At 38.5% G+C, this 24,245-nt stretch overlaps 1 protein-coding gene and 2 pseudogenes across 2 annotated transcripts in view; 1 reads left to right on the top strand and 2 right to left on the bottom strand.

Moving 5' to 3' along the window:
- The window catches only part of GHR (growth hormone receptor), a 298,275-nt gene that overhangs the window by 22,786 nt on the left and 251,244 nt on the right, over window positions 1-24,245 (top strand). The window lies entirely within an intron of this gene.
- LOC103784880 (SERPINE1 mRNA-binding protein 1-like) lies at window positions 20,924-22,212 on the bottom strand (annotated as a pseudogene).
- On the bottom strand, window positions 22,377-23,967 carry LOC106634786 (zinc finger protein 35-like; annotated as a pseudogene).

Raw genomic sequence — 24,245 nt, 5'->3', positions numbered from 1 at the left:
AAGCAGCAAAGACTTGCTACAGTGGGAGGAGTTATGAGAGACTTCCCAGAAGATATGGCATCTGAGCTGATTCTTAAAAGTTCTGTAAGAGGCCAACAGGCAGAGAAAAAATGAAAAAATGCTATTAAACAGGATAGCCCATAACCGTGGGGATATACCAGAGGATGATGTGTTAGGGAAATGGTAAGTACTTTAAAGTGGCTAGATCAGAGAATGTTCGAGGGCAGGTGAAGGGAAAAGTAGGCAGGGTTCTTATATTTATATCAGTGATCTTGGACTTTGTCTGGGGACCAGCAGGTAGCTGCTACCAGAATTTCTTATGTCAGTGAGTAACATGATCAGATTTGTTATTTTAGCAAGACAACTTACACTATAAAGTATAGAGAGGGGTTTGGAGTGCACTGATTGAACAGTAGTGTGGAGATGTGTTTTTTAATAATAAACCAAATGAGTAATAACATGTCTTACTCTTACATAATTAGTAAGATCTTGCCAGCATCTTTGTTGGATGAAAGGAAGCCTAGTGTTTATCACCAAATCTTTTGAGATGTCAGTATAACACAACACTGTATTCCATTTTTGAAAACAGCCATCCCTATAGTGTGTGAAGAGAATACTTAAAGTGCAGACAGACAAGTGAACACAGCACTTCTTTGTCACATGCAGTCAAGAAACCAGACAAGATATTTAAGCTATGATTATTAGTGTTGGCAAGGGTTCAGCTCCAGGGAAAATAAATACACTGAGTTAGTGGTGGTGATGAGATTGACACGAATAGAGTTGTATTTTCCTTTTCATGCTGTTGCAAGGGAAATGAAGCTTTAAACATAATGAAATTGGTTCTTGTGAACAGCAAATCTGCTATTTCTTCACTTTTTATGGCTTTGTCAACAGTGATCTAAGTTTTGCTTTACTTATTTATTTTAAATTTTGTTTTATTTTAATAGTTTTTGGGGAAGAGGTGGTTTTTGGTTCCATGAATAAGTTCTTTAGCGGTGATGTCTAAGATTGTGGTTCACCCATCACCCAAGCAGTATACACTGTACCCAGTGTGTAGTCTTTTATCCTTCACCCCCTCCCACCCTTCTCCCTGAGTTGCCAAAGTCTATTATGTTATTCTTATGACTTTGCATCCTCAGAGCTTAGTTCCCACTTACAAGTGAGAACATACAATATTTGGTTTTCCATTCCTGAGTTACTTTCAACTCCATCCGGGTTGCTGCAAATGCCATTATTTTGTTCCTTTTTATGGCTGAGTAGTATTCCACGGTATATATATATATCACATTTTCTTTATCCACTCATTGGTTGATAGGCATTTAGGCTTGTTCCATATTTTTGCAATTGCAAACTGTGCTGCTGTACAAATGCATGTGCAAGTTGTGCAACTGCCTCCCTCCCTCCATCTCTCTCTCTTTCCTTTCTTCCTTCCTTCCTTCTTTTCTTCTTTCCTTGTTTTCTCCCTCCCTCCCTCCCTCCCTCTCTCTCTCCTTCCTTCCTTCCTTTCTTTCTTTCTTTCTTTCTTTCTTTCTTTCTTTCTTTCTTTCTTTCTTTCTTTCTTTCTTTCTTTCTTTCTTTCTTTCTTTCTTTCTTTCCTTTCTCTCTCTCTCTTTCTTTCCTCTTTCTCTAGCCCTGCCACCCAGGCTGGAGTGTGGTGCCGTGATCTCAGCTCACTGCAACGTCCAACCTCTGCCTCCTAGGTTCAAGCAATTCTCCTGTCTCAGCCTCTGGGATTACAGGTGCCCACAACCATGCCTAGCTACTTTTTCTATCTTTAGTAGAGATGGGGTTTCATCATGTTGGCCTGGCTGGTCTCAAACTCCTGACCTCCATTGATCCACCCACCTCAGTCTCCCAAAGTGTTGGGATTACAAGCATGAGTCACCATGCCCCGCACAAGTGTCTTTTTCATATAATGACTTCTTTTCCTTCGAGTAGATACCCAGTAGTGGGATTGCTGAATCAAATGGTATTTCTACTTTTAGTTCTTTAAGGAATCTCCCTACTGTTTTCCATAGCGGCTGTACTAGTTTATATTCCCACCAGTAGCGTAAAAGGGTTCCCTTTTCACTACCTTCATGCCAACATCTATTATTTTTTTATTTTTTAATAATGGCCATTCTTGCAGGTGTAAGGTGATATCACATTGTGGTTTTAATTTGCATTTTCCTGATAATTAGTGATGTCAAGCATTTTTTTCCATGTTTGTTGGGCATTTGTATATCTTCTTTTGAGAATTGTCTATTCATGTCCTTTGCCCACTTTTTGATGGGATTATTTGTTTTTTTCTTGCTAATTTGTTTGAGTTCCTTGTAGATTCTGGATATCTTGCCAATTCTGGATATTAGTACTTTGTCAGATGCATAGTTTGCGAAGATTTTCTCCCAATCGGTGGGTTATCTGTTTACTATTATTATTATTATTATTATTATTATTATTATTATTATTATTGCTGTGCAGAAGCTTTTTAATTAATTAGGTCCAATTTGTTTATTTTTATTTTTGTTGCATTTGCTTTGGGGTTTTTGCTCATGAGTTCTTTGCCTAAGCCAATGTTGAGAAGAGTTTTTTTGATGTTATCTTCTAGAATTTTAATGATTTCAGGTTCTAGATTTACATCTTTGGTCCATCCTGAATTGATTTTTATATAAGGTGAGGGATGAGTATCCAGTTTCATTCTTCTACATGGGGCTTGTCAATTATCCCAGCACCATTTGTTGACTAGGGTGTCCTTTCCCCACTTCATGTTTTTGTTTGCTTTGTTGAAGATCAGTTGGCTGTAAGCATTTGCCTTTATTTCTGGGTTCTCTATTCTGTTCCATTGGCCTATGTGACTATTTTTATACCAGTGCCACGCTGTTTTGGTGAATATGGCCTTATAGTGTAGTTTGAAATCAGGTAGTGTGATGCCTCCAGATTTGTTCTTTTTGCTTAGTCTTGTTTTGGCTATGTGGGCTCTTTTTTGGTTCCATATAAATTTTATGATTTTTGTCTCCAGTTCTGTGAAGAATGATGATGGTATTTTGATGGGAATTGCATTAAATTTGTAGATTGCTTTTGGCAGTATGTTCATTTTCACAATATTGATTCTACCCATCCACAAGTGTGGGATGTGTTTCCATTTGTTTGTGTCATCTATTATTTCTTTCAGCAATATTTTGTAGTTTTCCTTGTAGAGATCTTTCAACTCCTTCATTAAGTATATTCCTAACTATTTTATTTTTATTTTTGCAGCTGTTGTAAAAGGAAGTGAGTTCTTGATTTGACTCTCAGCTTGGTCATTGTTGGTGTATAGCAATGCTACTGATTTGTGTACATTGATTTTTGATCCTGAAACTTTACTGAATTCATTTATCAGATCTAGGAGCTTTTTGGAGGAGTCTTTAGGATTTTCTAGGTATACAATCATGTCATTGGTGAACAGTGACAGTTGGACTTCCTCTTTTCTGATTTGGATGCCTTTATTTCTTTCTCTTGTCTAATCACTCTGGCTAGGACTTCTAGAACTACGCTGAATAGAAGTGGTGACAGTGGGCATGCTTGTCTTGTTCCAGTTCTCAGGCAGAATGCTTTCAACTTTTCCCTATTCAGTACAATATTGGCTGTGGGTTTCTCCTAGATGGTTTTTATTACTTTGAGTTATGTCCCTTCTATGCCAATTTTGTTGAGGGTTTTTATCATAAAAGTATGCTGGATTTTGTCAAATGCTTTTTCTGTGTCTAGTGAGATGATCATATGATTTTTGTTTTTAATTCTGTTTATGTGGTGTATCACATTTATTGACTCGGGTATGGTAAACCTACATGCCTGGTATGAAACCACTACATCCCTAGTATGAAACCTGCTTGATCATGATGTGTTATCTTTTTTGAAATGCTGCTGGATTCAGTTAGCTACTACTTTGTTGAGGATTTTTGCATGTATATTCATTAGGGATATTTGTACTTTTAGTTTTCTGTTATGTCCTTTCCTGGTTTAGGTTTTAGGGTGATACTGGCTTCATAGAATGATTTCCTCTTTTTCTATCTTTTTGAATAGTTTCAGTATCCAATTCTTCTTTAAATGTCAGATAGAATTCAGCTGTGAATCCATCGCTCTTGGACTTTTTTTGTTGGCACTTGTTTTTTTATTACTGTTTCAGTCTCACTACTTGTTATTGGTCTGTTCAGAGTTCCTGTTTCTTCCTGATTTAATGTAGGAGGGTTGTATATTTGCAGGAATTTGTCCATCTCCTCTAGATTTTCTAGTTTGTGTGCATATAGGTGTTTATAATAGCCTTGAATGATCTTTTGTATTTCTGTGATATCGGTTGCAATATCTCTTGTTTCGTTTCTTATTGAGCGTATTCGGATCTTCTCTCTTCTTGGTTAATTTCACTAATGGTTTTTCAATCAATTTTGTTTATATTTTCAAAGAACCAGCTTTTTGTTTCACTTATCTTTTGCATTTTTTTTTGTTGTTGTTGTTTCAGTTTCATTTAGTTCTTCTCTTATTTGGTTATATATTTTCTTCTGCTTCGTTTGGGTTTGTTTTTTTCTTGTTTCCCTAGTTCCTTGAGGTGTGACCTTAGATTGTCTATTTGTGCTCTTTCAGACTTTTTGATTTAGGCATTTAAAACTATGAAATTTCCTCTTAGCATCACTTTTGTTGTATCCCATAGGTTTTGATAAGTTTTGTCATCATTATCATTTTGAAAGAATTTTTAATTTTCATCTTGATTTCATTGTTGACCCAAAGATCATTCAAGAGCAGATTATTTAATGTCCATGTATTTCTATAGTTTTGAAGGTTTCTTTTGGAGTTAATTTTCATTTTTATTCTGCAGTTGTCTGAGAGGATACTTAGTATGATTTTGATTTTCTTAAATTTATTGAGACTCGTTTAGTGGCCTATCATCTGGTCTGTCTTGGAGAATGTTCCATGTGCTGATGAAAAGAATGTATATTCTACATTTTTAGGTAGACTGTTCTGTAAGTACCTATTAAGTCAATTTGTTCCAGGGCATAGTTTAAGTCCATTGTTTCTTTGTTGACTTTCTGTCTTGATGACATGTCTAGTGTTGTCAATGGAGTACTGAAATCCCACACTATTATTATGTTACTGTCTATCTTGTTTCTTAGGTCTAGCAGTAATTGTTTTATTAATTTGGGAGCTCCACTGTTAGATGCATATATATTTATGATTGTGATATTTTCCTATTGGACTAATCCTTTTATCATTATATAATGTCCCTCTTTGTCTTTTTTTTTTTCCACTGTTGTTGCTTTAAAGTCTGTTTTGTCTGATGTAAGAATAGCTACTCCTAGACTGGCCGCAGTGGCGCACACCTGTAATCCCAGCACTTTGGGAGGCCAAGATGTGCAGATCACAAGGTCAGGAGTTCTACTAAAAATACAAAAAAATTAGCCAGGTGTGGTGGTGTGCGCCTGCAGTCCCAGCTACTCAAGAGGCTGTGGCAGGAGAGCCACTTGAACCCAGGAGGTGGAGGTCATAGTGAGCCAAGATTGCACCACTGACTCCAGCTTGGGCAACAGAGCGAGACTCTGTCAAAAAAAAAAAAAACCTACTCCTGCTCACTTTTAGTTTCCATTTGTGTGAAATATCTTTTTCCACTTCTTTACCTTAAGTTTATGTGAGTCCTTATGTGTTACGTGGGTCTCGTGACAACAGCGGATACTTGGTTGTCGGATTTCTCTCCATTCTGTCATTCTGTATCTTTTAAGTGGAGCATTTAGGCCATTTGCTTTCAATGTTAGTATTGACATATAAGGTACTGTTCTATTCATTATGTTAGCTGTTGCCTAATACTTTTTAAAATTATGTTATTGCTTTATAGGCCCTGTGAGATTTATGCTTTAAGAAGGTTCTGTTTGGGTGTATTTCAAGGTTTTGTTTCAAGATTTAGAACACCTTTAAGAAGTTCTTGTAGTGCTGATTTGGTAGTGGCAAATTCCCTCAACATTTGTTAGTCTGAAAAAGACTATCTCTTCTTCATATCTGAAGCTTAGTTTTGCTGGATGCAAAATTTTTTACTGACAATTATTTTGTTTAAGGGGGCTAAAGATAGGACCCTGCTCCCTTCTGGTTGGCAAGGTTTCTCTTGAGAAGTCTGCTGTTAATCTGATAGGTTTTTCTTTATAGGTTACCTGATGCTTTTGTCTCACAGCTCTTGATTTTTTCCTTTGTCTTGACTTTAGATAAACTGATGACTGAGTGTCTAGGTGATTATCTTTGCAATGAATTTTCCAGGAGTTCTTTGAGCTTCCTGTATTTGGATATCTAGGTCTCCAGCAAGGCCAGGGAAGTTTTCCTTAATTATTCCCTTAAATAAGTTTTTCTAACTTTTAGATTTCACTTCTTCCTCAGGAACACCATTTATTCTTAGGTTTGACTGTTTAATATAGTCCCAAATTTCGTGGAAACTTTGTTCATTTTTAAAAATTCTGTTTTCTTTGTCTGATTGGGTTAATTCAAAAGTCTTATCTTTGAGCTCTGAAGTTCTTTCTTCTTCTTCTTCTAGTTTGTTGCTGAAACTTTCCACTGAATTTTGTATTTCCCTAAGTGTATCTTTCATTTCCAGAAGTTGTGGATGTTTTTCTTTATGATATCTATTTCTCTGGAGAAAATTTCGTTCATATTTTGTACTAGTTTTTAAATTTATTTAAATTGTTTTTTGCCTTTTTCTGGTAACTCCTTGAGTAGCTTAATAATTGACCTTCTGAATTCTTTGTCTGGAAATTCAGAGATTTCTTCCTGGTTCGGATCCATTGTTGTGGAACTACAGTAATCCTTGGGGGTTTTATAGAACTCTGTTTTGTGATATTACCAGAATTACTTTTCTGGTTCCTTCTCATTTGGGTAGACTATTACTTAAAATTGCTTTTGTGGACTGTGTTTTTTTTTTAATTTCTTATTTTTTCTTTCTTAAGAATCAGACTCTAATGTTTATTTTAGCCTAATTGGAGTCTTGGTGCTTGTAGGGGTGAAGACTCTGTACGAGATCCTTAGTTACAGAATCTTCCTGCACTGGTTTTCCCCAATGCTGATTTTAGTAGTTACATTCTTGGTGTGTGGGTGAATTCACTGTCTCCTGTGAAGCTGGAATGGCAGGGATCCCTTGACGCTTATGTCCTCCTCTCATGGTATACAGTTTATTTACTGGTCTTTTATTTACTGAGTTGATGATTCAGGCTTCAGGACAATTGGGGAGGTATCCCCCGGCAGGCACCAGTTGTGGCTAAGGCAAGTGGGTAGATGTAATACCCAATGGTGAGCCGAGGTCACAGCCTTGATGAGGGTGGCTGGAGGAGCTCTCAATTAGGTGTGCTGAAATTTTATCAAGGTGAAGAGTGGGAGCTTCCTCAGCTCCCCTGCCAAGTCAGAAAGAAAACTATTCACCTCACAGCCTCACTCCTGTCCTAGCATTTCAGCTATTCAGATCAGACAGGCATCTCTTTTTATCTATAGGAATGTTGTTGTTCCAAGTAGGGAGGAACTGTGACTCTGCCTCTCATGCAGGCCTGAATCTGGGGTTTGCTCCTCTTGTGGGCGATACTCACCCTGGAGTGTTCCAGAAAGGCTGTCTACAGGTGTATCCATGCTGTGTTCCTGTGGGGGAAGCCCCAGCTGTGTCTGCAGTGGAGTGCCAGGGGGAACAAGGACTCCTTTTCCAAGGCCCTTCATGGTCACAGAGGCTGCTTGCCTATTGGGGTATAGGTGCAGACTTTCCCTACTACACCTGGCACTGCAATTGGGTCTCTGCTGTGAGAAACTACCCACTAGCAGAAAGATCTGAAACTCATACTATTCAGATTATTTTGTCTCACGTAGTGATTCCTTGATGTGGTGTTCTCCTCTTTCCCCTAGGGATGGGCTTCCTGAGAGCCAGATTGCAGTGACTGTTATTGTTCTTCTGGGTTTAGCCACCCAATGGAGTTACCAGGCTCTGGGCTGGTGCTGGCGAATGTCTGCAAAGAGACCGGTGATCTGATCAGTCTTCAGGTCTCCTAGCCATGTATACCAGCACCTGCTCTGGTGGAGGTGACAGGATAGGGATGTAGACTCTGTGAGAATCCCTGATTGTAGATAGGTGTAGTGTGCTGGCTTTCTCAAATGCTAGTTATGCTAGTATTGAAGTTGCCACGTGGACAGACTAAGGACCTCTGGTTAGCCAGGATGTTGCAGGCAGTGATATTAGCTGTTGTTTTCTCCTTCCTGGGAGCAGTATTATTGTCATGAGTATGGCCTGAGTTGGTTGGCCTCCAGCCAGGAGGTGGTGTCTTTTGTGTTCGGCTGCCAAGGCAGATAGAAAAATACCATCAAGTGGGGGCAGGATTAGGCGAGTCTGAGCTGAGACTCTTCTTGGGCTAGGCTTGCCACAGCCACTATGTAGGATGGGGAGGATGGTTTTCAGGCTGATGGGGTTATGTTCCAGAGGGGATTATGGCTGCCTCTGTGGCACAGAATAGTTCACCAGGGAAGTGGAGAATAGCCAGTAGTGAAAGGCTTCACCCAGCTCCCACACAGTTGGTGAGCCCAATCTCACTCCTGCCATGCTGTGTTAACAGCACCAAGTTTAGATCCACGCATCCTGCTTGTGGAACTCAGTTTTACTCCAGGCCATACACTTCCCCACTGAGAAAGCAAGCAAGGCTTTCAGGCCACACCCCTCCCTGTCTGCCCACAAGGTTCCTGTGCTCCTATCTGCTGCAGTTCCCATTCACCCACCAGATTCTGTTCACGCAGGTTCATGCCCCCTCAAAATTATCACAAAATTCATTTGGAAGCTTCTTTCACCTTGTGCCCCCTCCCTAATTCTGCTGGCTGCCTTCCCTGAGGGCCCCTGTGAGATATAGTCAGGCATGGCTTCCCTGGGTTTGAGCTGGAGACTGGGAGTGCCTACAAGACTCTTCCTGCTGCTGCTTCTACTTTTGTGTTTCACGTGGCTCCCTAAATCTGTTCCAGCTCTAGGTAAGGTTAAATCCTTCTCTCATGATCTGGATTTTCAGATTCCCCAGTGAGGATATGTGTTTGGAGGCAGGTTTTCCCCCATTCACACTTTGGGAACTCATTGCTTTTTGCCTGTCTCACAGAGTTTGCAGCAGCATGTCACTTCTTTCAAAGGATCGGTGAATTCTTTCCATTTTCCTGATATGATCCTGTGGTGGTTCTTGGAAAAAAGGTTCACAGTCTGAGTCTCCACACACTGTTCTGTCCATCTAAGCAGGAGATGTATGTTAGCCCTGCCTGCTATCTGCCATCTTTCTTCTGTCCCCAATCCTTCTCTTTAGATAGCTGAGATACCATCTTTTGTTTCTTCTGACTTGGTTCTATTCACTGACATTCCTCTTTATCAAGTAGATTTTTGAACTTTCATGGAAATTTATTCCCAATTTATATGGAAATAATTCCCAATTTATATGAAAAGCTTATAAAGTGATTCATTAACCAAGTATTTACTGAGGTGCTAAAAGTATACTCTGAAGCAGGAGTGGCAAGTCCTTTGCCTTCATGGAGATTGCATTCTCCTATAAATCTTACATGATGGTCACTAGATTTAGGAATAAAGGACTCCAGCATAAAACACTGACACTTCTGCTGGAGAAATATTTTACAAACTATATATATTGAAGCCCAAACTCTGGTTTATTGGTAAAGGAGTAGCACTGATACTAGAATTTTGTGATCAACATGTTGGAATAAGAAGTCAGAAGACTTAGATCTGTGTTCTTTTTCTCCCACTGGCTATAGGTTGCTTTAATCTCTGAGCTGCAGTTTCCTCATCTACAGAATAGGTTAGACCAGATTAGTGGTCTTCAACTTTGGCTGTATATTAGAATTATCTTACTCTTGACCAATTAGATTAGAAATTTCGGGCCACACACAGTGGCTTACGCCTGTAATCCCAGCATTTTGGGAGGCAGATATGGGCGGATCACAAGGTCAAGAGATGGAGAACATCCTGGCCAAGATGGTGAAACCCCATCTCTACTAAAAATACAAAAATTAGCTGGGCATGGTGGTACACACCTGTAGTCCCAGCTACTCAGGAGGCTGAGGCAGGAGAATCGCTTGAACCTGGGAGGCGGAGGTGGCAGTGAGCCGAGATCGTGCCACTGCACTGCAGCCTGGTGACAGAGCGAGACTCCGTCTCAAAATAAATAAATAAATAAAAATTAAAATTAGAAATTTCCTGGTGGAGAGGAAGGCAGAGGTATTTTTAAAGCTCTCAAGTGATGTATTTCTGTTTTAAGGTAGGACTAAAAATCATGGGACTACGTCAGAAGTTCTAATTATAAATCTATAGGTTAGTTTTCTCCAGGCATGGGTATAGTGCTTAAATGCCTTTTAAATTTGTTACCAACATAGGAAAAAAAAGGTTTCCGGCTTCTCTTGAAAAATGGAAATATTAGGCAACAGTTGGGCTTATGTTTCTGAGTGGTAAAAATTAAACAAAGTAAACGAGTCTCCGTTTCATTTGTTCCTGTTGCCTTCCTGGCTCTTGAAGGCATTGTCATTTGTGAAAACTAAACTAGATGGTCTTTAAAGTCTCCAATTATTTGAATTGCTTATTTCCACAGCCAGAAAAGAGACGGTAAACAAACTATACCTTTATCTGTAAGCTAGTTGGTTTGTGAAATCAAAGGGAACTTAATCTTTGAATATGGAAAAATCCCAGGGTCCAATGGAAGAGAAACTCCATCTCATTAATAGCAGGACTCCACAGACTGCTATGGAAAAGACACCCACCCGGGGCTAAGAGGGAGGGAGGCGGAAGAGGACTTAATTCATTTTCTGGGCGTTTTTAATGAAGCTTTCCCCTCTTTCATTATTTCTTATTTGGGAGCTGGATCATTAGTTGGGATGTGACTGGCTTTCCCTGGGGAGCAAAAAGGAGATTAACAGAGGTTTTGCTCGCTTCTTCCTGTGATTTACTGTGGGAAGTCTCCCAGGTTCTTACCTTCGCTTCTCTGTGGCCTTCATCTTCATGGTTTCTTGCTGTGTCTCTCTGAGAGCAAGTACCTGGGTGAAAAAGGCTGAGTGTGTGGTTTTTTGGCAACTGCCTGGCATTGGATTTAAGTGGGTATATTTGAATTACTAGAATTTTACATTTTATAGGTTCAAAATATGCACTTGAATTCTGTAGGACCTCTTACCCAAATTGAATAATCCTTTGTGCCTTGTTAAATTTTAAAAAGTCACACTATCAACATTATGACATATGGTATATATGATGGCAATAATAAAAATAACACACTTATTGTCCACTTTAATGTGCCAGCAGTGTTCCAAGTGATTTGCGTAAATATCAAATTTGTTCTACACAATTATCCTATGAACTAAATGTTATTATTTCCTGGTTTATAGGTGAGGAACACAGAGGCTCAAAGCAGCTATTTGATTTCTCTTATTTCAAAATTAGGGAAAGTGAGATACATTAACCTGTATAACCAGACCTTGTTAACTGTTTTTGGTAAATTCCAATGTGTATTGATTTTCACAAAGACAAATCACACCATTGTTATATTAAATATTAATTTTTTCATAGTCCCTCAAGGTGCTTACTGGCTATATTGTTACTGTCTTTTGATGTTGTTTATACATGGTGGATTACAGAATTCCATGAACATAAAAAATCTTGACTTTATCCTAGCCTATTTCCTATTCTTACCCCCTGCAAAGTAAAAAGCTCCAAATAGCGTTAGTAAGCCAAGCAAACTGCTTACTAGCCACATGAACCTACTAGCCTCTCTGCCTCAGTTTCTTTGTTGGGAAAATGGACAATACCTAACTCAACTCATAAGGATATTTCTAGAATCAGGTGTAATATCAAATAAAAATATATTTCCTTTTTCCTAGAAGATACCCATGTATATCTTAGGTACTGATGTATTCATAGTGATGCAGAACATAAAATGTTTATTCTTTTGCTTAGCAACAACTATCCATAGAGATTTTTCCACTTTAGAGATTTAATCCCATTAAAGGTTTTTAGATTGATTGGACAATGAGAATGTTTTTGTCTCTCTGAAACTGAGGCTGAAAGTTGATTTCATTCTCTCACTTGTTCCCAGTAAAAGCTCCTTCCGTGCTATCACCAGCTAACTGCTGCCAGGCTCTTTTCAGTGCAGATAGACAACATGATGGATTAACTTCTCTTGCTGAAGTCATTTCTACTCTTCATTGCTGAAAGATTGCTTATTTGTGTGCTCAGCTTCTTGAATAAGTTGGCACATTCAGTGAATCTCCCCTTGTATAGTTCATACCCACTTGTCAGTAAAAGATTTGTTGTGTGCAGAAAGGGAGTGGGGGGACAATAGCTCTTGCCTGCTAAGCAATCTAAATTATGAGTTGAGCCTTTCATTCATTGCTTTACATGTCGTTGTATGCTTGCTATTAACTAATTGTTGCTGTTTATGGGAAAAATAGTTGCCTTTTAAAAAGAAAAAAACTGAAAAGAGGCATCCATATTCTTCTCAGGTCTTAGTCCCTGGGTGAGTGGGTATGTGCATAAACATATCTATATACATATATATGTAAATATAAATTTATATACACGTGGTATATGTGCATACTTAGTGTAACTAACACTATATATAATTCATGTGGCAAAATTCAATAAGGACAACAGTAACAAAAAGGCCAGGGAATGTAATCTTCTCCCCTGAAGACTTCAGCTGCCCAAGAAACTTATTTGTCTTTCATATTGTGGAGTAAATAAAGTTTTATTTTAAAGCAACTTTCTCAGATCTTTAAAATTTTTTTTTTAGATACAGGGTCTTGCTCTGTTGCCCAGGCTAGAGTGCAGTGGCAAGATCATGACTCACTGCAGCCTGGAACTCTGGAGCTCAAGTGATCCTCCTGCCTCAGCCTCCTGAGTAGCTGGGACTACAGGTGCAGGCCACTGTGTCTGGCTAATTTTTTTTTCATATTTTTGGAGATGGGGTCTGGCTGTGTTGCCCAGGCTGGCCTTAAACTCTTGGGGTCAAACAATCCTTCTGCCTCTGCCTCCCAAGTACCTGGGATTACAGGCATGAGCCACTCAGATCCCTTTGTGTTGCATGTATAAAACCAATATTTTAAAATCTGAGCAATCTTTTTTAATCCTTGGAGTAACCTTATGAATGTAGTAAATAAATAATAAATGCTCTGAGATCTATAATCTCTACTATTTTAAAGATTTATAAAAAATTTATGAGTTTTTATTTTCATAATTAGTATTTTATATAGTTGTAGTAAATAGTATTTTATAAATTTATAAATATATTAATGCTTTTAAAATTTATTTTGGAGTTTTATGTTGACTTCAAGATAATGTTAAGTCTTTTAAGGGTTACTTATTAATACCATTTTCAGTTTTTATTTATTCAAACTCAAGTAATGAAAATTTCTGCTTAAAGGAGAAGGTTTTACTTCCAGCCTTTTCAGGATTAACTTGAAAGAAAATGTCGTTAAACTCAAAAAGCTATACATAGTACACCACCAAATACCTGCTTTCTGGCACTAATAAATTAGTTTTTTGAATACGTCCACCTTAGTAATGAATTATCTGCCTGTATATACTTCCATTTTAAAGGATAAATGCCATTTGTTACCTGTGTTTCAGTCACAGATTTTTACTAAACTTTGCTCCCTGGTATAAAACACAGAATGGGAATTTGCAGTATAGTTGTGAAAAAAATCAATTTGTTTCTTATATTAAGAGCCTATAAGCAAGGTAGAGATGGTTAACTGAGGAAATTCAATGATAACATCCAAGCTGAGAGCCAATTCAAGAATACAATCCCATTCTCAATAGCCACAGAAAGAATACAATACCTAGGAATACAGCTAATCAAGGAGGGGAAAGACATCTACAACAATAATTATAAAACGTTGCTCCAAGAAATCAGAAATGACACAAAAAAATAGAAAAACATTCCATGCTTAAGGGTAGGAAGAATCAATATTGTGAAAATAGCCATACTGCCTAAAGCAATTTACAGATTCAGTGTATATCAAACTACCAATGACATTCTCCACAGAGGTAGACAAAAACTATTTAAAAATTCATACTGAACCAAAGAAAAGCTCAAATAGCCAAGGAAATCCAAGGCAGAAAGAACAAAGCTGGAGGCATCATGTTATCTGACTTCAAATCATACTACAAGGCTACAGTAACCAAAACAGCATGTCACTGGCACAAAAACAGACACATAGACAAATGGAACAGATTAGAGAGCCCAGAAATAATGCCACACACCTACAACAATCTGATCTTTGATAAAGTTGACAAAAACAAGAAATGGGGAAAGGACTCTCTATTCAATAAATGGGGCTGGGAAGCTAGCTAGCCATATGCAGAAGATTGAAGCTGGACCCCTCCTTACACCATATAAAAAAATCAACTTGAGATAGATTAAAAACTTAAATGTAAAACCTAAAACTATAAAAAACCCTGGAAGATAACCTAGGAAATGGCATTCTCGACATAGGACCTGGCAAAGATTCCATGACAAAGATGTCAAAAGCAATTGCAACAAAAGCAAAAATTGAGAAATGGAAACAGATTAAACTAAAGAGCTTCTGCACAGCAAAAGAACTATCAACAGAGTAAACAGCCTACAGGATGGGAGAAAATATTTGCAAACTATACATCCGACAAAAGTCTGGTATTCAGAATCTATAACAAACTTGAACAAATCAACAAGCAAAAAACAACCCAATTAAAAAGTGAGCAAAGGACATTAACAGACATTTTTCAAAGGAAGACATACATGTGGCCAACAAGCATATGAAAAAATGCTCAATATCACTAATCATTATGGAAATGCAAATCAAAACCACAATGAGATACCATCTCACAAGTCAGAATGGCTATTATCAAAAAGTAAAAGAAAAACAGATGCCTGTGAGGTTGTAGAGAAAAGGTAATGCTTATACACTGAAAAGGGAATGCTTATACACTGCTGGTGGGAATGTAAATTAGTTCAGCAATGGTGGTAAGCAGTTTGGTAATTTCTCAAAGAACTCAAAGTAGAATTACCATTAGACCCAATAATCCCATTATTGGATATAAACCCAAAGGAATATAAATCGTTTTACCATAAAGACACATGCATATGTATTTTCACTGTGGCACTATAACAGAGACACAATAACAAAGACATGGAACCAAACTAAATGTCCTTCAATAGTAGCCTGGATAAAGAAAATGTGATACATATATACCATGGAATACCATGCAGCCATAAAAAGAAATGAGATCATGTCCTTTGCAGCAACATGGATGAAGCTGGAGGCCATTATCCTAAGTGGACTAACACAGGAACAGAAAACCAAATACCACATGTTCTCATTTATAAGTGGAAGCTAAACATTGGGTACATATGAACACAAAGAAGAGAGCAACAGACAGTGGGGCCTACTTGTGGGTAGAGGGAGGGAAGAGGATGAGGATTAACAAACTACCTATCAGATACTATGCTTATTACCTGAGTGGCAAAATAATCTGTACACCAAACCCCTCTGACATGCCATTTACCTATGTAACAAACCTGCATAGTACCCCTGAACTTAAAAGTTAAAAGAAAAAAAATGATTAATGAGCGTGATACTAGAACAATATTATGATGCAGGGCTATTTTTTGTGTGTTTGCTAGCTGGGCTTGAGATTTGATAAATAAGTCCCATTGTCCTAATCCGCTAGTGATGATGTTCTAGCCTTTGAAATTCAAACTACTACTACTCCACTTTGAGAGAGACTGCATGAGAATTGGACCCAGCCTGGGGCTTTAGACACCATGGTTCAAATCTTGGCTCTTATCATTTTTTAGCCACGTGTCGTGGACTCAATGTTTTTGTCTCCCAGCTCCCAGATTCACAGGTTGAAGCCCTAACCTCCAATGTGGCTGAATTTGAGATTAGGGCCTGTGAGGAGCTGGTAAAAGTTAAATGAATTCTTAAGGATAGGTCTCCAATCCTATAGAGTTGGTGCTCTTACAAGAAGAGGAACAGACACCCGAGTTCTCTCTCTTTGCTATATGAGGACATGGTGAGGAGTGGCCATCTGCAAGCTCAGAAGAGAGCCCTCACCAGGAACTTAAGTGTCTGGCACCTTGATCGTGGACTTCCCGACCTCCAGAACTGTGAGAAATAATTTTTTGTTGTTTAAATCACCCAAACTGTAGTATTTTGTTGTGGCAGCCCAAGCCAATTATTATACCATGTAAGCAGGTTACTTAAATTTACTAAATATGTAAATTACTTAAAATTTCAAATCCTGGTTCTAACTTTACTAGCTATCACTTTTACTAGCTAACACATTACATTTTCTTCAACTTGCCGCATGCTTTTGCTGTGAGTTTTAAATGAAATTGCTTAAGTACTTTGCTTATCATACTGCTGATCCATAGTAGGCACTTAAAGTTAGTTTCCAGGAAGTTTGGAATGGATCTCACTTATGCAAATGGTTGACTTTGACGGTGCTTGTTCCTCTCTGGAAAGGGTTCACCTCCCATTAGAATAGTCCTATGACTGCAGTAATTTTGTATGTTAAACTTACATGTATATCTGCAGAATGTTAAATCTGCAAACACCATCCATCAACCCAAAAGCAAAAAAAGAGTGTTTCCTAATAGTTAATAGTTGGTAGCTTAATAGGAAATCTAGAAAAAAAATGTTTAATAATGAAGGCTATATTAATACCAAGTCTCATTTGAGTGCCTGTCAGTAAGGAAATAGTTATCTTTCATTGTTAATCAATGAAGACCAGTTGCCATAATTAGGGCTCTGGTGTGTTTTCTTCACATGGTCTTCTAGGACCTAATGTAATATCATTTGAGAGGCTCAAAGAGGATCCCATATTCCCAAAGGTATCTTAGAGTCCTTAGCTGCCCAACATCCCACCATTAATCATGCTTTGCAGATGAAAAATTGAAGACTCCTTGTCTCTGAATATCTGGGATATGCTTTCATTCCTAGGATGGACATTTTTCTTCTTCACCAATAAGGAAGAAAAAGGGACAGAGGTGATTTATAAGAGCAGTTCTACGGAGTGAAATGTGGGTCCTAGCAAAGGAGGACACAGCTGCCCCTTGTAATAGTGGAGGGAAGGAAGGAGGCAGGCTGGCTGTACTTTGCCCTCCTCAACCCTAAACCCTATCTGTTTACCACAGTGGACCTTTTTTCTGAACTCTAACCTCATTATTTCATTCATTATCCACGTAATATTCATTAGTGTTCTCCAAGGCTCTTAGAATAAATCTTTAACATTTCCCCAAAAAGTCACAAGGTCTGACACCTGCCTTCCTTTTTCCAGCTTCCTATCATAATCCTCCTTTTTGGCAGTGGCCACGCTGATCTTCTTTCAGGTTCCCAAGCTCAGCATTTGCTTTTCATTGTGAGCCCCTTACATCATGACTGTCAGCCCGATTGTCATTTCTTTGGGGAGGCCTTCCCTGAACCCTGGAACTAGATCATATACCCCTATCATGTGCTTTCATAGCACCATGAATGTCTCCTTGGTGGCAGTCCCCAGTAGGAGAATTCTGTGTTTATCTGTATGGCTGTTTCATAAATGTTTATCTTCCTCCCAATAGTCTGTCAGCACTTTGGCAGCCAGTTGTGTTTTGCTGTTGATTCTACCTCCAGCACAGAATGTCTCTTAGTATTTATGGAAGGGGACATGAAAAAAGAAAAAGTCCACTGCATGAAAATTTAATCCAGCGAGACTGAGGCCTGAACATCTAGCTTTAGGGAAGCCAGCTTCTAGCAGGACAGACTGGTAGGGACTAGGTAAGGAGAATGGAAAAACACAGGGAATGAGCATCACTTTCTTTAAGACTTTGCCTCTGGCAGACCCCTCCAAGTAACAGATTCCAAAGAGATTGTGAATGTTCTCCCTCTGGTATGGAGTCTCCTGTCCTGTCAGAAACATGGTACCCAGAGGCCAAAGCTGCTGCATAAGCAAGTTATCATGAAACTATTCCAGGACAGGTTTCAGAAGCAGGGTCTTAAAAATGAGTGTTAAATCTGATGTTCACCTAGATACATTTCCAACCCACATATAGACACCGAATTTAACAATGAAAGTGGAAGTTACTCTGTTGAGGATTTATTTGAAATGTTGGTTTTCTCTTGTCCATCTGATACAGGTCATAGCTCTGTTTCTGTCATTAGATTGATTTTCATGTTTCTCAACACAGACTCTCTGTGAGTCAGAGATAAGTTTAATTTTTCAGCATGGCCATAGGAATGATGAAGTCATTCCTCATTAAAATGAAGCTAAGCAAAATTTAATAGTATTTGTTTAAGATTCCTTATTTACTTTTCTACACAAAAAGAGTTGCAAGGGGAAAACAAAAACTTTAGCTTTGAGTAATTTCCTTAATTCAAATATAGATTTAAACCACTTTGTCATAATATGTAAATGAACTATTGCTTTTTTCACCACAGGTCTGTTTTCAAATAGATAATGAAATTATATAAATAATTACCTTATATAAACATAAGGTTACTCATTATTGAAAGCAATTTTCTTTTTTTGTTTCTGGTTTATTATGGTTTAAGAGTGAGCCTTTGTTTTAGATATTTGAAAACAAAATGTGTGTGTGCATGTGCATGTGTGTGTATGTGTGTGGATATGTGTGTATCTAGGGAGGTCCTCAAATTCAAAAATTATAATACAAGGTTGTAATGTCAGCACTTCCTATTGCATAGTTTTATAATGGGGATATATAGCTATGCATTAAAATGCATTATTGAAATGGAAAATCAGGATGTGTTAAAAATGAATTAGTAATTATATTAAGATCTGAATGGGAACTAGCATACAATGTAACTTAAGCTTTTGAAAAATAAAAAAAATCCAGAAAATAATTAATGATAAGTTAGTTTCAGTATTACATTGATAAATATTTCAAGAATAAGCTACAAAAAATGAGGTAGATTTATTATTTTAAGGTTCATACTAAAAGATTGTAATATTTACTTAACCTTTCTTTATTTAATTTAGAATAAGATTACTGTCGTCTCTCTAAGCATCTATGTAATAGTGTTTTATTTACTTTTCCATTAAATATTACTGAGATAAATAAGGAGTCCTGGTGAATGAAATATAATTTAATAAGCAGGGTTTTCTTAGGTGAAAACTAATCATGTCCTGCTATAAATGTATATTGAGAGAGAAGCTGAATAGACAAGCTCCATGATTTAGTCAATGATACGACTTCAGGGAAAATGTTTTTATGCCTTATTGGCCATATCTTTTAATACTCGCACTGAAAATAAAATTACATCCCAAGATTATAAGGGTTGTGAAATTTTATAATTAGATATTTAAGTCCTGAATTGATTAGCAGCAGTATAAACATAGAAATGGATTTTGGGTTAAATCTGAGAACTATTTTTTTGTACTAAAATTTGCATGCAGATGACAATGGGAAAATCAAATGTTTTCCTGGAAAATTTTCAAATGGGACAAATAGTCATCTTTCTGGAAATATGAAATAAAGGGAGTGGTAGTGGTTGGACTATAAACCTCTCTGAAGGCCTTTTAATCTTTAGCTGTAATTCATGTTTTATCACTATTGAATTTTCAAAACGGAAAATACCTTAGAAATAATTTAGTGTTACCTTGTTGATATTACCAAAAAAAAAAAAAAGTGCTCAGAGTCACATAACTTGATTCAGTCAGAGCTGGTACTAGATGCTCAGTCTTCTGACTTCTAATTCAGTTTGCTTTCATTATCTACTACCTGCTGCTGACTCAGAGCTCCTCAGCTATCTGCAAGTGGATGTGTTTATTGAACATTTATGATGTAAATGAACTGCTCTCAATGCGAAGGATGCCATGGTGAATGGGAGCTTACTTTCTGAGTCAAAAATTAGTTTTCTGTCTTTGTGTTCTAAATGAAAGTGTCCTTTTGCTTTATCTGAAGCAGAAAGTTGTAAGTTTGTTTATTTTACTTTTGAAATTTTGGAGAATTGGCAGTGGGGTCATGCCATCAGAAACACATACATGCAATGCATGGATGCACGGTGTGAATGAGCTCTCTGGAAGATGGTAGATTATGGGAAAGAAGGAAGCTCAGAAAGAGAGTGGACCAAGTCAAGAGGAAAGAGAGAAGAAACAGGCAAGTGTGGAGCAGAGGAAAAGTAGGAGGGTCATGAATCCCTTCTGCAGGTGTGTGCTGAGTGACTGGAAGAAGGAAAAGAACCAAGGAAGTCTCCGCCATGTTATCTTAGTTTTGTTAAGGGTATAAAGAGATTAAGAGAGTTTAACTAGGCCATCCTTAACCCTAGGACATCCCTAGAGGCCCTGGCAGAACTAATAATCTAAATTATGAATGGCTGTGTGTGCACACACACAGGATGCACTTACTAATGTCTATCATTATGAGTATCTTCTGTCTTCTCCACTACAAAGAAAGGAAGGGAATGTGACCCTCTTTCCAGATTAGAAGTAACTAGGGCATAGTAACACAAATGGTTGAATTAAACTGTTTGAAATGGTGCACTGGAATATATTTATTTTGGGGCAAATCATGAAGAAATAAAAAAGGAAGATATTCTCTTTTGAGAAAAAGTTTGTTTCCTATTGTCAATTGAGCAACTCTGTGAACATTCTAAAGATAAAGAATGATTATTCTGTAAAGTGCTGGGATTTCTGGTGCTGTGTGACAAAGTCTGGTTCCTTTTGTCTAAGTTAGTTATAATAATCTTTAATGAAAAGCAGAGGGGTCCCATGGTTTGGAACAAGTATCTGAGTCAAGAGTTGACAAGTAGAATAGCTGGGCTCAGAGGCTGCTGTCGAGTTGACAAAGCCAGAACAGTACATTTGGACAGAAAGAATTTGATTTTCTTATACTGAATGTGATGATCTTGAAGAACAGATTTTTTTTTGCATGAAAATAAATCTTTATTTTCAATTATTACCCACCGGTAAGAGAAAGTTAGATTAAGGGTATAAAGGGATTGAAGAGGTTTCTACTTTTGCCAGGTCCTTATTTTGAATAGCCTTCCACTCATCCAAAGTCATCTCTTTTGGACCCTCCTCTTTTACCTCTTCAACTTCATTCTCCTTATTTTCAGTGTCTGCCACTGGATGATGTTCTTCACCTTCAGGTGTTTCCTCAGTCACATTTGATTGATCCAAGTCACTGCAATTATAAGATATTTGTTTCTGAATGTATTTGGGGGACTCTGTTAATTCATCTTTGACAATTCCCCAGTTGTGAGATCTGCTACCTCCATGTTACAGGTCCTCGTGCTTCAGGCCACTGTAATGTGAAAAAAAAGATCTATCACTTCCACTATACCTATCAAATTCACGTTTGCCACGAGAATCAAATCCATCTCCTTGGCCCATTTCACGTCCACTGCCCTCTCGACCTCTTCCAAGACCACCATGACCTCGAATAGGTAGGTCAATAATCAGTCTATCAACTGAAAATTCGCCTCCTTCACCCCTTTCATCAAGTGGCTTTTCAAGTCTTCGTTCACAAGGTGGTCTCCTTTCTGGTCTTCTATCAGTTATTTTCCCTTCACCGTGAAGTTGTTGAGCAGGTCTTCTTCCAACTCGTCTTATTCCTTCTTCTTTTTTTGTTTTTTTATTTTTCCTCTAGGCAAGCTTTATTCTTTGATTTCTCTATCCAGGAAGGGGGCTGTTGGTTGCATCTTACCCAAATGGAATGCAATGGGAATTGGGAGCTTGAGTTGTGTGGAGGAGGAGTTGTCAATCTTAACAAATGACTGTAGCTGGCGTGTGGTGTCCATCAATCCTTGAGGGCTTGGCCATGCAGACTAGGGAATGGTCAGAACAGACTCAACAGAGGTCTCTAGAGCTTTATAATATCAAGGTTCAGGGGGTATAGACAGTAAGGAAAAAGACCATTTCCTGTTTCTGTCCATTTTTGGTATAGTAGACAGTTAAGGTTTTTTCTTTTGACTAGCTTTTAAAAAATTACTTAGAAAATGGAAAGCTTATAAACATTCATAAGTGAATTGTTGAATTGCTACCCCAAGTGGTTTCCTTACCTAGTCACCACTTAACCAGAAATACTAGAATACACGGTTCAACCGGAATTCAACCAGGCAGATAACCTGCCTATTGCTCAAGCAATCATCAGAGTTTTTAAAAACAAAATTAAGCAAAAAAGACCTTTCCCCAAATACAATCATTACTTTGTATGACCCATTCCTAAGAAAGCCACATTCCATTTCAGAAAACATGACCGCTTAAGGTACAGTTAAAACAAAGTCCTTGCCTTCAGGTGCTTACTTTCTGTTTTCTTTAAATTAACTGCTGAAATGTTTATCTTGTGTTTTGTGCTGCATTCCTGAAAACTGTAACTTTTAAGGACATAGGCCTCATCTTTATAAAGGAAGAAGAAAACAGCAAAGAGGTGTCTCATTTGGGAGGCAGAAGGTTATGACCAATGCTGGAAGTCTTCCTCTTCCTTACTTGTTATTCAACAAGACGGGTTCTGTGGTGTCGCATGAGGTGTGAGTTGGAAATGAAAGCTGCACCACACTTCTTATATTCATAGGGCTTCTCCCCAGTGTGGGTTCTCTGGTGCACCGTGAGGCTCAACCTCTGTCTGAAGGCCTTCCCACACTCATTACACATGTAAGGTTTTTCTCCATTATGGATTATCTGATGAGTAAGTAGGTATGAGCTACATGTGAAGGCCTTCCCACATTCATTACACACAAAAGGAAGATCTCCACTGTGAATTCACTGGTGGACAAAAAGGCAAGAGAGCTGACTGAAGGCTTTCCCACATTCACTGCAGTCATAAGGTTTCTCTGCAGTGTGAATTATCTAGTGCATAATAAGGTGTGAAAAACAACTAAAGGTTTTCCCAAACTCTTTACACTCATATGGCTTCTCACCAGTATGGCTTCGCTGATGTACAATAAGATTTGCAATCTGCGTAAAGGCTTTGCCAGAATCGTTACAGGCAGAGGGCTTCTCCCCAGTGTGGATCCTCTGGTGGACAATATGGTTTGAGCTCCCAGTAAATGTTTTCCGACACTCATTACATTTACAGCATTTTTCTGTAATGTGGACTTTCTGGTGCCGAGCAAGTTGTGAGCTATAACTAAAGGCTTTCTCACATTTACTGCACCTAAAGGTTTTTTCTAAGGAGAGGTTTTTTTGATATACAGTCAGATTTGAACTCTGATTGAAGGCTTTCCCACATTTTGAGCAAACATAAGGTTTCTGTCCAGTGTGGATTCTCTGATGCACATCGAGCTTTGCACTCTGAATGAAGGCCTTCCCACACTCATGACATTCAAAAGGTTTCTCCCCGGTGTGGATTCTCTGATGCACAACGAGGTTTGCACTCTGACTAAATCCTTTCCCACACATGCTACAATGTAAAAGACTTTCGCCCAAGCTGGGTTTTTGGATTGTTAACAGTGTCAGAATTAAGGCTGTATTTTCCCACAGATTTCTTACATTTCTGGTCTTCCTCTTCTTTGAAGCTTTCAGGTAAGTGACAGTCATTCACTATCACTTATCTGAAATCTTTCCTTTCCCTCCTTATTCTCTGCCTCTTTAACATGTTTTCTTTTTCACAAGCCTCTCTTAACTCAAGTCCTTAAGGATCAGCTTTCTGAATTCTTCCTAATATGATGCGGGGGTTTTCAGCTTCCTCACGTATCTCAGTTTTTGGAACCAGTAACTGAAGGTTCTTGGTTTCAGCACCTTTTCTTCCTCTTCTGATCCATCAAGGCCTGTCTGACGAAACTCCCCTGGGGCCCAGACTTTGATGTTCTCAGAGTGCACTTGTTGGCTGGATGCCTGACCTGGGAAGTTTTCTTCTTCCTCCTCCTCCTTTTTCACCTTCACTGGGCGGCATGGGCCTAGGGCCATGGCTTCTCTCAATTCTGCAGTCATCTTCTCTGCTCAGCAGGGGAACGCCTATAGCTGGGAGCTGCCCAGCACAGGTCAAACCCCATCTAAGCTTTATGTTTCAAAAGCTTCTTCTTGAGTTTCCTCCCAGGGCCAAGATGAGTATTGCCTACGTGCGCAGCTGAGAGGCCCGACCAGAGTTCACTGGCTCTGCAGCAGGAGGCTGGGGGACCAGGACCTCAGCTCCTACTGGCACGAGAACAATGACCCTTATTCCTTCTTTCTTAAGCACCATGGACGACTGCGTCTCCTCTCTCCTGTCAACCACGCCAACGCTGAAGGGCAGCGGGTTCTTGCTGTCTTTCTGGGACTCCTTGCGCAGCTAGCTATTTGCCTGCCGCCT

Source organism: Pan paniscus, chromosome 4 (assembly GCF_029289425.2).
Source record: "Pan paniscus chromosome 4, NHGRI_mPanPan1-v2.0_pri, whole genome shotgun sequence".
NCBI classification, from domain to species: domain Eukaryota; kingdom Metazoa; phylum Chordata; class Mammalia; order Primates; family Hominidae; genus Pan; species Pan paniscus.
Note: the sequence above shows the minus strand (reverse complement) of the source record. Positions and strands in the feature narration are given on the sequence as shown.